Source organism: Lynx canadensis, chromosome B1 (assembly GCF_007474595.2).
Source record: "Lynx canadensis isolate LIC74 chromosome B1, mLynCan4.pri.v2, whole genome shotgun sequence".
Taxonomy (NCBI): domain Eukaryota; kingdom Metazoa; phylum Chordata; class Mammalia; order Carnivora; family Felidae; genus Lynx; species Lynx canadensis.
In genome coordinates, this window is record NC_044306.2 from 11,594,325 (window position 1) to 11,610,995 (window position 16,671).

Below are 16,671 nucleotides of genomic sequence, written 5' to 3' on the forward strand. Positions count from 1 at the left end.
TTGTAATCTCCTTGAAAGCAAAAACAAAGTTTGCTGAAAAATGTGCTTATACACATACGTATATGCATCTGTATATAGTTATATATACAAGACATATATAACTATTTAACATATATATTGAACTTTGGTTTCATTTTCTGTAAAATGAAGAGATGAGAAGTCATGGTTTGTTTTAAAACAAGTTTTTAATCATTAAAATTTATTTTTCAGGAATATGGTAAATACCAAAGAGTTTCTGGACAAAGTTATTTACATGTCAATAAATAAATACTTGTAAAAGAAGCTTGAGAGATAAGTAGCAGGTTGAGATGAATGGATTATGTTTCTCCTGAATTGTTTTATTTAACCTGATGTTTTTAAATTGAAGCTAGTATTACGGGACTGCTTAGGGTTTTCCTCATTCTCAGATCCCAGAGCTGGGCAAAGAATTAGGCAAGCAGTCTCAGCTTGAAATTAGAAAAAACAAAACAAAACAAAACAAAACGAGGGTCACCTGTTGAGGAACCATTCAAACTGTAGACATGGGATCCACAAGTCAAAATAACTGTCATCGGGTTATTTCTAAGTGAAATGATAGTCCTGTGACTCAGATGCCCACTCTAAAGCAAATGGTCCTTGCTTTTAGAGACCTCATAGACAAACTTGACAAAGCAGTAAAGAGCTGGGTGAGAGAAAAGAGAAAGAGATAAGAGGACTGTCCTATGATTAACATTTTGACCAGAGCATGAGTTTCTTGTTTTGAGAATTTCTAGCTAGAGTATTTGTGGACAAATTTTCAGATTTCTGTGAAACTAATGCAGTGGTTCTCAGACTTTAACATATATCAGAATCATCTGGAGTCCTTGTTAACACACATCTGTTGACCTCATGCCAAGTTTCTGATTTATCAGGTCTAGGAAAGGCCTGCGAATTTGCATTTGTTACAAGTTTGTAGGTGATGTTTTAACTGGTCTGGGGAATGCAGTTTGGAAGTCATGGTTTTAAAATTCATCTCAGACAAGGGTTGCAGAAATTCTTGAATCGTGTTTGAAAATATCACCATAATCTAAGCCAACTAGAATAGTCCATTTCCTATTGTACTATTAGATTTAAGGACTTTTTATGTTCTAGTAAACCCGTGAAAAGTTGGAAATTTCCCAAAATGTTAAAATTCATCATTGCATCATATCAGTAAACATTACTATCTTATAACATTCATTCTCAAAGATACAATACAGGTGATTATTTCTACAGTCCACCCTTTCATGTTCTTTGTGTCTTGGGGATAAATTCTATATTAACTTCATTCTTGCCATTGTATATATTTTTTTTAGTTGTTAATTATTCATTATATGCCAAACAGGGGAAGTAGTTCATTCTTTCAGATCAAAGATAGAAAGGGTGAAATTTTTCATAATCTTCTTTAGGACATTTTAAAGTAGAAATATTTCAGAAATTGTCACTAACGATGGACTGCTTCACAGTAACTTCTATTCAATTATATTTCTGAAACTTACCTCTTAAGTTCCTCCCTTGTCCTTTCTTCAACTCTAGTTTGGGTAACATAAGTGCTTTGAAATTAGCCAAACTGAATACTGTTTTTTTCTGAAGTGGGCCAAAGTGATAAGTAATCCTTTTGATTTATTGTGGTTCTTAAAACCAACAATTAAATGGATGGAACATTACACGGGAGTTTATGTTATGACTGGCATTCAACTAATAATACTTTTAATAAATGTTTGCTTCTATTATGGAGTAATCGCTATGCTAGCTACTGAGGATTCAGAGATAAATAAATAATCATCTTCTGGAGGAACTAACTCAATGGGTACTGATGGGTAGGCCAGAAAACGAATCATTACGGGTCAAGATGCATGGTAATGTCTTGTAAAGATAAGCAGAAGGCTGGCTGGCTCAGAGGGGAGGCTATGCAGGTGCAAATTAGGGGAGGTTTCAAAAAGAGGCCACATTTGCTTTGGCCCATAAACGTGAATAAGAATATTCTGGGTCAAGAAGGAGAGCAGCTCTTCCAGACAGAAAAAATAGATACAACCTCATTTAATGATTAGTAAAGAAGAAAAGCTATTCCACCTATCAACCTAACTTTGGAGATTTGACATTTATAGCTGAAATACTGTGCATCAATAATACATAGCTATTTTATTGATATTATATTTTTGAAAAAAAAACCCATCCGAAAGAAATATACTCCAGTATTAATGATCTTGGGAAAAGCTATGGTATGCATTTGCTGAAAGATTCAAACTAAGAGGAAGTCTTCATTCAACTGAGATAGATCACAGAAGGCTCCATAGAGTATGCGAGTCTTCAGTTAATTCTTGGAGAACATTTCAGGATTTGAGTGGAGGGAGTCTAATAGTAGAGAGAACAGGGTGAATAAAAACAGCCCCAGGTTTGTAAGAAACCAACATGAAAGGTCATGAATGTTTTCTGATTTTAAATTTCTTTAAAATAACTCTACCACTGTAAATAAGTATATATATATTTATTTAAAATCCTCGTAGTTTTATATATGCATTAAAGTAATGGATTGTTAGAATTTTGGGGTTTATAAAGGGCCGCCTTCACCACAAATCCTTTGACACGCGTATTTTCACATGATATGATATTTATGATTTTGGCAATGAAGAATGACTCCAACGGTTGTAAATTTTTCTTAAGTGATAAACAAAACAAAACCAAAAACTAACAAGTTTCACTTCTTCACATCCAAAATGATGACCTTTGTTTTTAAAAAGGTCTCACAGAAAAAAAAAAAAAAGGGAAAGAAAAGACAAATCCTAAATAATGGGAGAGGAATATTTTTGTGTACCTTCCAATTTTTAAATGCTTTTCATCTTGGGGATCCTGTGACTGGCTTACTTAAATCAACTGCCCATGGGACCCGGATGGTTGGGAGGTGGAACTTAGATGTGGGGCAGGCCGGCGGGTGTCTGCTGTGTGCCAGTAAACTAAGGTTGAAAATTCTTGAACTAAGAGATTAATGTCTTTGTCGATCCCTTTGTATTACCCCGACCACATCTCCTGCATTAACACATAATTAGAAGTTTATTATATTTGGTGTTTGTTCTGTAAGTCTCTGCTAAAGTGAAGGCTATTTTTAAGTGAAAGAAAATAATTACTGGGGTAGAATTTACTTTTGTCTATTTCACTTTGCTGGTCAAAGGGAATGTTATACCATTTCCCAGTCTGCTTTAAGGATGGCAATAAAATCAGCAAGGTCTATTCTCTTCCAGAATTACTTTCTAATTTCGTATTTTAGATTTACTACCTGTCTCTCCTTGTCTCAAACAAGTTAAAGCCCTTTCCGTCCATCTGCTGCTCATAGAATCCACATAAGTCATGAAGCCAGTGATAGCACCAACTATGAAAAGAAACAATACCAATTAAGGTGAAGTAGTGCTCTTTCCTTGAAGAAAGTTATGTGTTACGCTGAAGGGTAGTTAGGAAACTCACTTCGTAGCTCTTATGTGAGGGGAAAGAAAGATGGACAGTGAGTGATTATGTTTCAAAGAGTTGGGTAGACAGAATAACTTGCCAGCACCATTTTTCTCCTCTTCTGTGTTTGTAGATTAACAGGGTCAACAATACATCCTTATTTGTTGGTGTTTTTAAGGAGTATATACACAGTCTCTGTGCAGAAAGATGACCTGCTTCGGGAATGGAAAGAAAGGTAAAATTTATGAAAAAAAAAAAAATCTTACACATTTTTTCACCAAGTTTGGATCCCTATAAGACCACAGTCCAAAAAAAAAAAACAAAAAAAACAAAAAACGTCAAGGCATTGAATTGGCTCTTGTGAAGACATGAAACCAGGAAAGATGTGCTACCTTTGTCAGTTGTGTCTGGAGACCCAGGGATCTTCTAAGAATGACTCTCTTTAGCATCCTTCAACCCTCCATTTAGTGTCTGAAGTAGAGAATGCTCCATTCCAAGACTGATAAGCCGGCAGTAGGAAGTCCTTTTTCAATTATGTCTTCCTGAGTACCACTTCAAAAAGTGGAGGGGTTAACTGTATTTACCTTTGCTGCCTGACCAACCTAGAAACACCCAGCTTAATAAGTATCAAGACCCAAGTGTTCTTTTTTACTGGTACGTACTGTTGAGCATTTGGTATTTAATTCATATGAGAGAGATTCGGGTTCCAATCTGTCCGATGTTATGGCAAGGTTGTATAGACACACAGATCCATAAATTCACCCAGCTGCTCTCCTCATGGGGCTTTTGGTCTAGTGTGGCATATGATCCCTAGGAGTAATCTACAATTGGTGCATTCAACATAGTATATTAAGACAAAACATTACATTTGGTTTGTTTCTCTTTGAAGGGCAGTTACAAAGAATGTTCTGGGGGGGGGATAAAAGATAAAAAGGGTGACACATAGTATACTTCTCTCATCTCTCTTGAGGGTTGAGGATGGGCAAAGTAGGATTTAAACACAAATAGAGCTTCACAGATCTTTAGGTGGCACAGTATGTTTGGGGATGAGAACACCATGCTTTTTTAAATTTTTTTTTTTCAACGTTTATTTATTTTTGGGACAGAGAGAGACAGAGCATGAACGGGGGAGGGGCAGAGAGAGAGGGAGACACAGAATCGGAAACAGGCTCCAGGCTCTGAGCCATCAGCCCAGAGCCCGACGCGGGGCTCGAACTCACGGACCGCAAGATCGTGACCTGGCTGAAGTCGGCCGCTTAACCGACTGTGCCACCCAGGCGCCCCACACCATGCTTTTTTAAATGATTGTAGAGAATATTATGTAGAGGACCACTCATTGAACACTCAAGCATTCAGTTTAGAGTGTCCTTCAAAATCTTCAACAAATATTTACTGAGTGACTATTATGTATTAGACACAGGAGCTGGGGATAAGTGAATTTAGGAAGATTTTACATAAATCTTAAAACATAAATGATCTCTGGCAATATTCCCAAATCATTAAAATACTCTAAAGTCAAATCAGTATGCTAATCATCATACTTTCCTCCAGAGCTGGATTTTGTCCTTTTCAAATGGCCAGGAGCCATAGTAGTAGTTATAAACTCATTCATAATTTATTGGATAAAGGTCAGTTGCATTTTGAGACACATTAAATTATACCATTAGCTGTAAATTGGAATCTTTTTCTAAATAAATGATCCTTAATAGTTTAAACAAACAAAAAATAATCTTAACAAAAGACAAATTCCAAAGCCTTTGCAGAAATAACTAAATTCATCTACCCTTTTCACATAAATATTTGTGCTTAAAATATGGGATACATGTAAAAACCTCTTTATTTTTACAGAACTTTAAAGATTTTATAATGTACATTTGCTTAATTAGAGGAAAGTAATATTTTAAATATGAACCAAATATACTTTTCTTGTGTCTGGTGGCCTGGGTTGACATTTAAGAGGATTTAAAAATCCTTAGGTCATCCAAGTTTTTACACATTGATTGAAGTCATAGTTTAGGACTTAGAGTATGTTCCCATCACATATGCATTTGAAATGTAAAAGGCTTTATTTTGAATGCACTGAGGCATATTAAAAATAAAATGGAAATTTTCATGCTTGAGATAGAGCCAAGGTGATTTGCTCAATGTCATTTTGAATTCTCCCCAAATCTAAGGAGGGAATCCCTCAGGTAACATTTGAAACAATTTGAGTACTTGTATTTCTAAAAGAGGCACTTAAAATAAACAACCAAGAAATGTTTTTAAGCAAAAAAATGTGTGTGTGTGTGTGTGTGTGTGTGTGTGTGTGTGTGAAGAGAGAGAGAATCTGTGTGTCAAGAAGGAAATCCAAAGTAATAATTTTAAAATATAGCAATATTGGGTCATTTTTAGATTTTTTAAGTAGTCACTCAGTTATTTTTTCCAAAAAAATTAACAGAACTATAAACAATTAATTAAAACATCATGCTTATGTGCCCTCCCCCAAAATAAAAGTAATTCAGATATGCTGTGCAGAGGTTAATGCAACAGGTACCTTTTATTCTTCTTAAACATTTGTTAACAACAGATACGCATTGACCTCAGCTGATATCTTTGATTAGTCTTCGGGATTAAAGTATTTGTCAGCATAGAGAACTAAATATAGACTACTACCACATTCGGGAAAAAATAAAATAAGTCATCTTCAAACACATGACAGGATGGAGAGCAGAAGGGATAGGGCGGATGCAATATTTGCTTATCAGAAAAGGCCTAAGTATCTATTTTGGTGCATCTGACAGCAACAAATGAAGATCTCCAAATAAATAAGCTACACGGAAAGACATCTGAGAAAAAAAAATGCCACAATTCCCATTAGAAAAACAATGGAAAGAAATAATTACATTCTCTCATGAGTAGTTATATAAAATAAAAAAATCTTACACCCAATTTATGGTAAATGATAGGAAAAATTAAAGACTTAGATACTTAAGGTGGTGTTACAGGATTCCAAATTACAGCAGACAACGTTTATCTATATTTAGGGGGAAAAGCTAAATGCGTTTTGTCTTGAGTTAACTCTGTAAGGCCTGGATTTCCTGGCATGTGTCTTTTCATATTCCTGTTACATATTCCTACCAGCAGTGGTTCTCCAAGAAAGAGGAGGTCAAGTGGCAGCTGCTTACCACTTCCCACAAAATTCTATATTTGTACTCCGCCCATGTCCCCCTTTTCGTTTCTTATCCTTGTCCTCTTGACCTTGGTCCAGCTATGCTGCCTTCGTCGGATTTCTCCAAACACCTTCTCTTCCCTGCCTCACAATTTTCACGATTGCTTTTCGTTCTTTACTTGGGTTCTTCACTTCTCTCTTTCCTTGGGTTCAGGTCCACCTGCGGGTTCTCCTGTCCCTGGGAAAAACTTGTCCGGTTCTTCTCCTCTACCACCAGCTTCTCCAATGACTCTCTGGCCTGGCCCATCTCCCAGGGTCCCTCATTCAAAGCTCTCACAGCCTTCAGAAAGCATCTGAGAGTCCCTGTGTTTATCTCCTGTCTTGCCCCCACTCATAAGGCAGCTCCATGAGAACCAGCTTCTTGTCTGCCTACTTAGCCGATTGTACTTGCAATGCCTAGAACGGTGTTGCCCTTGGCTCCAAGAAGCCAGGGAATAATTAACTGTCAATCAGTTTGGTTGATCTGAAGTAATATGTTGCTCTCACGTAGCCTAAAGGGGAAGAAGCAGTAGCTGCCATTAGCACTGTGCAGTTTCAGGCTCTGCTTTCCCCAGAAACCACTCCCGGGGAAGGAATAATTCTCCGTGGAGAGTAAGGGATACCCTTCTCTTCCTACAGTTTTATGCCCACAGCTGTGTATTTTGAAATGTGAGTCTCAATAGGTGGTAAGCAGTTTTTTGAGAGAGAGCTCTCGCGTCTACAAACGGGTTCAACGACTGCGTGCGTGAAACAACGGAGAGACGATTCAAGTCACAACACCTCACTTTGTCCCCATTTCAGTTTACTCTGATGGGGATCTTCGAGGCCTGGAAAGTACATGTGATGCTCAGCGCTATTTCCGTGCACTGAGCAGTAACCCAGTGGGGATGGCAAATGTGGACAGGAGAAATGTAAACCATTTTATTCTGAGCAGCTTTTTTGTGATTCTAATGGTTTTCAGTGTTACTCAGATGACTTCTGAGAAGTTAACGCCCATCCATCTTAGGTCAAAAACTACATTTAGAGAGATCAATGATGCATAATAGCCCTGCTGCTTAGCAGGGTGAATTCTCATTCTCAAAAATCTACAGCCTGAAAAGTCATCCCGGAGCACTTAAAAGAGCTTCCAAAAATCGACAGTGTGTCTATGATATTATGTGAAGCATGCTCAGAGATGTGTTGTACTAAAGCAGAGTGATATGCGTGTTTGGAAAAAAAAAAAAAAAGTTGACAATAGTCATGCTAGTGAATGTTTTTAGTCCTTTTCCAAAAATAATTGAAAGCGTTTTATCCTAACATTTTACACAAAGACAGAATCTTTTTTTGAGCCAGGTCATTAGAGTTTTTAGGGTATGGAGAGCAAGAAGGAAAATTTCCCTGTCCTTGATTTCTTAACTCACCCCTCTTTCCCAAGCCAGTCTATCCATATGTCTGTGCGGAGGCTGTTTTGCTTTACAAAGTGGTAGCTACTCTAATGAACTTGAAGCAACAGCTTGGGGTGATAGATAACGTCTTATTCGTGCCTCATACTTCAGCAGCGTCTCCACACTGTAGTCACCAGGGTAGTGTGAAATAGCCTTGCCTGTTGTGGTAGGAGCAGGTGGGGCTCTGAGGTGGAGAGGCCACACTGCTGATGAGGGTGATTCCCCTACTTACTCATCCCAACTGGAAATCGTCCGACAGTCTTCATAAGCCTCTTGGGGTGCATATCAAGAATAAGAATGTGTCTAGGAAGATTTTTATAAAATAATAGTATGGAAGTTTCTGTATGTTAGGATTATAAACTCCCTCCTACTTTGCAGTGTAAAATTTGCCCTTTTATGATATAGCAGTGTTACGTTCAAAGTTTGGTCTTTAAATTTCTTAATTGCCTTTCCACTCACTCCACCAATGGGCAATGTCCTTTGATCTTCAAATGGCATTTTAATTTGTATCATTCCAGTAGATTCTAAAGCATGGAGACTGTTGATGGAGAACTCCCTTTCTAACCTTATAAAATCAATGTATTGTTCCCTTTTAAGTAGAACTTTGATAGTCTACTTAGACCTGGTGTTAACTCCACCTCACTCTTTTTTGATAAAGAAACCCAGGCAGGCTAGTTTCACGTCTCCAACCTAAAAGCAACTTTCTATGCATGGTTCACATATATACACATCACCTTTTTAGGGGGGTGATCATGCATGCTTTAATTCCATAGATTTTTATTACAGTTTTAATATCCACTGCCAGAGAGAATTTGGCATTTTGAAGCTCTGTGAGTCATTCAAGTGTAACAAGGATGTAGTACATTGTTTAAATGAGTTTGGTTAGGCATTGTGTCTTGTCCCCAGATTAATCTTTGGTACTTGCACGGTCGTAAACAACATTTGAAAGTCCTTTTTATCTGCATATCCAAACCTAAAATGAGGTGATAACAAGTACCCACTGATCGTGGCCTAACTAGATGTTCCCTTTGCAATGTAATCGTCAAAACACACGTCACCAGGCGTGTTGATGGTCTTCTGTGTGAGTCTGAGATGCCCACACACTGATTCCTTATCCCCACCAACCCCAGACCATTTGAAGTACATAGGTTTGGAGGCATCTGGGTGGCTCAGTTGGTTGAACATCCGACTTCAGCTCAGATCATGATCATGATCTCAGAGTTCATGAGTCGAGTCCTGCATCGCTGCTGTCAGCATGGAGCCCATTTTGTACCCTCTGTCCCTATCTCTGTCTGCCCCTCCCCCACTTGTGTGCTGTCTCATAACCAAACAAAACCCTTAAAGTAAGAAGTACATAGGTTTTACTTTGTGACTTTTGGCTTTGGGTTGTGTGACTTGTGAGTTTCTTGAGGACAGGGCACCGGTCTTCCTAGGGATCTAGCACAAATCCTGGTGGGAACACACATTGTTGACTGAGACAATGAATGCCTAATAAAGTGATTATAAGTTATTTGCTACTGTTTCCTACCTTTCTGGTCTTTCTTTCAGGTCTTTCTGTGCGTCTAGGAAGCTAAGTGTTTCAGGATCAGGTGTGCACATTGAGGAAAGCAGCTTTCTTGCAGTGATGTTAAGAAAAATGAAGTCTGCAATTTTTTTTTTCACATCCAAACACAAAAGGCTTTCACCAAAAAATAGTGGGTCTCTGTTAACACAGTACCTCAAAGTAAATAAATCAAAGAAAGTGGACTTTACCGTTCAAATTGTAGTAAAACAATTATGCCTAACGAATAAACCTCAGTAAATAAATTAGGGATCTGATCTGAAGGGGGTTTGTATGTTGCACTGCTTAAGATCATACTGCAGTGACTTTGAGTTTTGTTGTTTTCCGTGACCTGTTGAAGTGTTTCTTTTCACACAAGGTCTATTTTTATAATACTGTCCCAAATGTTGTCTTTAAGAAGGCGTGTTATCAACAAATGCATTTTCACAAAGCATAGCATTTCATGGGATTTGAAGGAAGAATGAGAAGACATTCATAAAAGCAATACACAGTTGGAGATCCAGATTTCGTGTTCAGATGTTAAGCGTGATGAATCTACAGGCAGATATATCATTAGGAACAGCGGCTCGTGGCTCAATGTGGCATAAGTAAGTGGCAGAAGGGATCATTACAGAACAAAAATTAAGAATATAGGTTTTGCGGAATCTAAGTTTTTCCCCCCTCATACATTGAAGCAATTAATACATGAGCTATAAAACAGGAAAGGGTAAAATGCTATGTATGGAATAAGTACTATGTGTTCTGCTTAGTATTTGTGTATTATCGGTTTTAGCTCCTAAACTTCAAGGTTCTACACATAGGTAATTTTCACCAAAGGACGCTGAGGCTCAGGGAGTTTAAATAACTTGCTTAAGATGACAGGTACTGAGTGGCAAAGCTAGGATTTGCCTGATGCCTTTGTTCATGATGTTTCCAGTCCTTGGCAAAGCTCAAACAAATCAATACCGGGAGTATTGCCACAATCTGAGAAGTGGTGAAGTTTTTCTCATAGAAGGGTAGCCTTCATTAAGCTTTTACAAAGAACAAAATGCCTTGTCAGAAGCAACAAGCATAAATTCCTATCAACAATAAAAACAACCGTGAAACTAAAAGCATTTTTCTGTGGAAAGTATAGCAAAACAATAAAATACTTGAGACTACAGTCTGGGAAAGAGCCAATGAACTTGACCAGTTGCAGATCTCTGGTGACTCTCAGGAGAACAGCTTTGGTGGAGGGTTTGACATGTACTAAATACTGAAGTAAAGGAATAAGAATAGCCACTGTGTTTATGTTCTAACCACATACCAGGAGCTGCTCGAAGCTTATGATCTCATGGATACTTTTGGCTCTGAATTATTAGGTTCATTTTACAGATGAGGACACGGACCCAGGGAGGTCAAGGAATCGCCCAAAAGCAGCCAGCTAGTCGGTGTCAGAACTGTGAGGGATTTACAGATGGCCTAAATACAAATCAACGATTTGGAACAATATTATGCTTGCCTCCCTAAGGGATCATTGAATAATGAGGCAGGGAATCTAAGAGGTTATCTAAATGATGGAAAGAAATATCTGGGTAGGAGGTGGGGGGAGGGGGGCAGGGAGTGGGAGGGACACAGGGGTAAGGACATGATATGGAAGAAAAAAGGGTTTGCTTCATTTTCTGAGAGTTAGGATTGGAGTATGGAAGAGTTGATGCCCTGCATAGGGCAAAAACGTGGAGACAGGGAAAGAAACATGTCTAACCCACATGCTCTATCCTCTCTCCCTACTGCTGTGCCGGGTCCTTTATTTCTGCCCTCCTTTGCTTGTCTGACCCTGTCATGGCTGCTCTCCCTACCAGAAACAGTCATCCGCTCTGCATAGTTAACCCCAGGTTTCAGCTATGTCTGGTATTTCTGTACGTGGTATCCCTGACTGTGGAAAAACTTTGGCTGATGTCTACAAAGGTGAGTAAAATACATACAGAGGAAAAATCACTAGATGAGAACCTTTTCTTTTCCTGCAGCATCATGAATAAAGGAGAATTTTCTCCTCTAAGAGATTTGAGTCTTAATCTCTGTATCGTTCAGCAGGCAGATTTACTGGCACAGGGATGTACCCATTGTCCTGAGAAGAGGGGTGAGGGTACGTGTCTTTTTGGCACAGTGAGGCCCGGACTACGTTGGCAGGTGACTTTCTGAAGCAGAACATAGGTGTATCTATGGATCTGACCATTGTGAAGAAATTCTGGCTATGTTAAAATGGAGATGATACTCCAGACCAGTGCTTCTCAAATATTGATGCGATTCACCTAGAAATCTTGTAAAGTACAGATTCTGACTAAGTCTGAAATAAATTCTTGAGATTTTGCGATTGAAATAGCTTTGTAGATGATGTATGTCTTATCCACTCGGGTTGCTATAAAAATGTACCATAAGCTGGGTCACTGAAACATTAATCTCTCACAGTTCTAGAGGCTGGGAAGTCCAAGGGCAGGGCACTGGCAGGTTTGGTGTCAGACGAGGACCCTCTTCCTACTCCAGATGGTTGTCTTCCTGCTGAGTCCTCACGTGGTGGGAGGAACCCCAGAGCGCTGTCGTGTCTCTTTTTTTATTATTAAAAAAAAAAATTTAACATTTATTTATTTTTGAAACAGAGAGAGACAGAGCATGAACGGGGGAGGGTCAGAGAGAGAGAGAGAGAGAGAGAGACACGGAATCTGAAGCAGGCTCCAGGCTCTGAGCTGTCAGCACAGAACCCAACGTGGGGCTCGAACTCACAGACCGCGAGATCATGACCTGAGCCGAAGTCAGGTGCCTAACCGACTGAGCCACCCAGGCGCCCCGTGTCATGTCTTCTTACAACGGCACGACTCCCATCCATTAGGGCTCTACACTGATGACCTCATCATCTCCTAAGCTCCACTTCCAAATACCAACACTGTGGGGTTAGAATGTCAACATAGGATTTAGGGGGACACGCTCAGTACGTAACAAGGCCCAAAGGTGCTAATCCTCCGAGAACACTTGATTTGTTTGCAAGGCCACGGAGAGCATTTCTCTACTTCGTGTACCTTAAATGTCCCCTTCTGATGGAGATCCCCTGGGTAGCAGTCCACACTAGCTCCTCCTAAGCCATCAGTGAGGCCTCTGTCTCTTGGGTGCAAACTACTCCTCCAGGGCTGATTCTGCATCTCTCTTCCCCTCACCACACGGCGTGACGTCGCACGGGTAGCTTGATGATGGTTGTGGCGTGGGTGCTTACGCCATTGGAAATCAGCAGATGCCCCCCATAAACACTTTGCTTGATAGTTTATTCTCTGTTAGAATCGTATGCCTATTTTGAGGCGTAAAACCATTTTAATTCAAAGGATTGCCTTCCGATGGATTTAATCCCCACAACGTGATGTTAATTTGTGAGAATTTGTGAAATACAACATCCAGCTGGCCTAACTGCTTTATTTTGAAAGGTTTCCAGGCTTAGGAGTAGGCTGAGGGAAGTGCTATCCTCATTTTCTATAACTTGGGTTATTCACAACGTGCCATGCTTGATAGAAAGGCTACAATGAACTACTAGTGGAGCAGCATTTTGAACCTCATCTGGAAGGGTCCTTATTGTACTTGGGCCTGTGTTTCCTAATATATGCAGTAAGGACCACTGCTGCAAGTACTTTGTTTTCAAAAGGGCAACTGCATGGCCACAATAAAATGTCGTTTCACTGGGAAAATGTGCACGGGGCTAAAACCACCCAACTTGCAAACGCCAGTATGAACCTGGGATTGATGTAGCAAGTTGTCGAGCAGTACGTAGCCTGGCTCAAGAGGTCTCGTTAGATTGGGGTTAAGGTTGGTGCCAGTAGACGGAAAAGCCCCACTCAAATAAATAAACATGTGATGGTTCTATAGAGGGGGTAAGCCAAAGAGATGCATGAGGTAGGAAGCCCAGTGAGGTGATTGCTTACCAGGTAAAAGAAGCTGCTACAAAAAAAAATCGCTGAAACTAACTTAAGGCTAAGTGGCGGAGTGGTTACTATCAAGGGACTTGGGCTCAGCGATCACAGATGGAGTGTGAAGCAGCATAAATCCCATGAGATCTTGTAGGACCTGCTTTGGAATAGAAAAAATGAACTTCACTGAATGTTTCTTTCTCTACCTGCTCCTCTGTCTGCTGTAATAAATGTGCTTAGACGTAGTGAAATTATTCTGGGGATGGGCAGTAGATGGTATGCAGGTGGTAAGATGGGGAGGGCCACTGTTAATTAATAAATGGATAATAACTCTGAAGGTTGGCTCAGCACTTACGATGCTCGTGGGGGAAAAACAGCAAGACCCTTGTAAAATCTCAAAGTGTTAATGTAAGTCTTTTTTGAAGAATGACTTTACCATCATGGTTATTTCATTATCCACCTTCATTGAAACAAAAGTCAATTTTGAATTATTACCAGGAGATTGAGCAGGAGTTTGAAATATTTTATCACCTGGGTAAAACATCAGAATGTATACTGAGCTTGTAAACAACATTTTGTCTATAACAATTCACAAGGCTAATTTTCGTGTGTGATTTCCAACGGAGACAGATCTAAGCCTTGTGGAAAATATCTTAACTGCCTCGCGTAAGTAACAGGCATTGCAAATTTGGGATTTGCTGTCAGCTTTTGTTCTTCTTTAGCAATCACTGTAGTTAAGACACATTATATGATTTTCAAAGCATTAGGGAAGGCAGCAAACTGCAATAAAATTAAAAGTGGACTGAGTCAGGGCTTGGCATTGTTCCATCTAGGATCCAACACTGACTTGTCACAAGAGACATTGACGAGTCCTTGAAAATACCTGGGCCTCTGTCTCCTAACATCTAAGAAGAGGATGTCTCTATTAGAAGGTCTCTACGGATTTTCTGGTGCCATCGTTATTCTCAGGCTTGGAAATGGAAACATCTTTCACAACTAATGTGACATTGCTCTGAGGTTCCTTACAAAGAAGACTGGTATGGCTTATAATCTAATCTTCCTTTATTGCCATTTCTGGGTCCTGAAAAGTGGCAGCATAGCGTGGTGTCAATAAGATGGGTAAAGCTGAAAAAAATGGGGTGGGCTCACAGGAAACCAAAGAAGGGGGAAAGTTGTGGTTAGTGATCCATCCACAGACCAGCGTTACAGATGAAGTTCACTCTGTGTTTAGGGAACACAGACCAGCCTGAAACTCATTGCACGACGCAATTGTCATTGTCTGAGATACTATGAAGATAATTCTTCTATTAAATTGAAAACATCCATAGGGTATTCTTAGAGTAATAAGATAATATCTAAATTTGAATTACAACAGTGGTGCCCTCAGTAGGAGATGGTGGTGTACTTTGGTACCCCCCATTTGGTAACATATGGGGACTTTTATGATTATCAAGAATGGGGTAGTGGTAATGCCATGTGGTATGTAGAAGCCATGGATGCTGCCAGACATCCCACAGTTTACAAGACCACCCTCTCAAGAAAGAATTACCCGTCCCAAAATGTCACTAGTGCGAAGATCAAGATATCCTGAATTAAGAGAATCTTCCAAAATCAGCCAACCAAGAGCACTGATTCAAATGAGTAAATGCTTAGGCTCCTGGGTGAGTCAGTCAGTTAAGCATCCAACTGTTGATCTCAGCTCAGGTCTTGATCTCAGGATCGTGATTTCAAGTCCCACACTGGGCTCTGCACTGGGTGTGGAGTATATTTAGTGCTTTTTAATTCCACATCACAGATGGGGAAACTGATTAGGCACTGAAACATCAGATAGAACATGGAGTTGAAATGACAACTTGAACATAGTCTTCTGGCCCCCAGTTCAGTTTCCTCCTTGTAGTTGCTCAAAATCTGGTCAGCAGGACAGGGGATTAGAACCAACTGTAATGATGTAAAAGCAAAATCAAAACCTCTGTCTACCTTCCCCCACTCAGCACTACTGAGTTAGGGAACCAGAATCTTACCAAGCAAAGGGGAGTGAGTATCTGCATTTTCAGAAGGTCCCTTGTGTTTGTAATGTGCATGGATATTTGGGCAACCCTGTACCAGACTGGATGCTTACTGCGCACCAAGAATTATCCGTGGTACTGAAAAGAAGTGACAATAAATATATAGAGGAGAATTAGAGGTATAGAGAGGTTCTTTTTTTTTTCTTTCGTGTCTTTTTTTCAAATTTAATTTTTAGTTTTTTTTAATTTACATCCAAATTAGTTAGCATATAGTGCAACAATGATTTTAGGAGTAGATTCCTTAGTGCCCATTACCCATTTAGCCCAAATGTCCATCAATAGATGAATGGATAAAGAAGATGTGGTAGATATATACAATGGAGTATTACTCAGCAATCAAAAAGAATGAAATCTTGCCATTTGCAACCACGTGGATGGAACTGGAGGGTATTATGCTAAGTGAAATTAGAGAAAGACAAAACTCATATGACTTCACTCATATGAGGACTTTAAGAGAAAACACAGATGAACATAAGGGAAACAGAGAGGTTCTTAAATGATGGTCCGTGGTCTTACAGAAAGGTTCAAAATATGAAATTATCCAAAACTCTGAGTCATGCCTAAAACTATTTAAAATTAAAAAAAAATGGCTTGAAGAGGCTGGATATTAGCTGTGCATCTCCTAGACATGTGTCTAAAGTCGAACAGCCATCAAAGGAGGTGCCCTCAGGGCTGGACCAGCTATTTGGGTGACTAGCATAAAATTCTCATCTTGTCAGAGTCCTGGATTTGCTCACTCCTTGGATCATTTAACTTTAGCTAGACAGAAATTATAGTCTGCCAGTCCATACATGCCCCCATAACAACACATCTCATAAATGCCATCTGCCTCTTGCCCCGAAGAAGACTGAAAACGAAGGCATGATTACATCTTTGCTATCCTTCCATCTCACAGAAAACCTACACCAGCTCAAGGCCACCTAGGAGAGGTAACCTAGGATTTATATTTAAGGCACAAGGTTATAATATTTTTCCTGTCACTCCACATGAACAGAAACTCCTCTGAAAATATTAGGTCTGGTTTGGTGAGTTGAATCCCTGGAACTCTTGATCCCCTGTTTTGGTGCCCCAAGCTTTGATATGCAAGTCT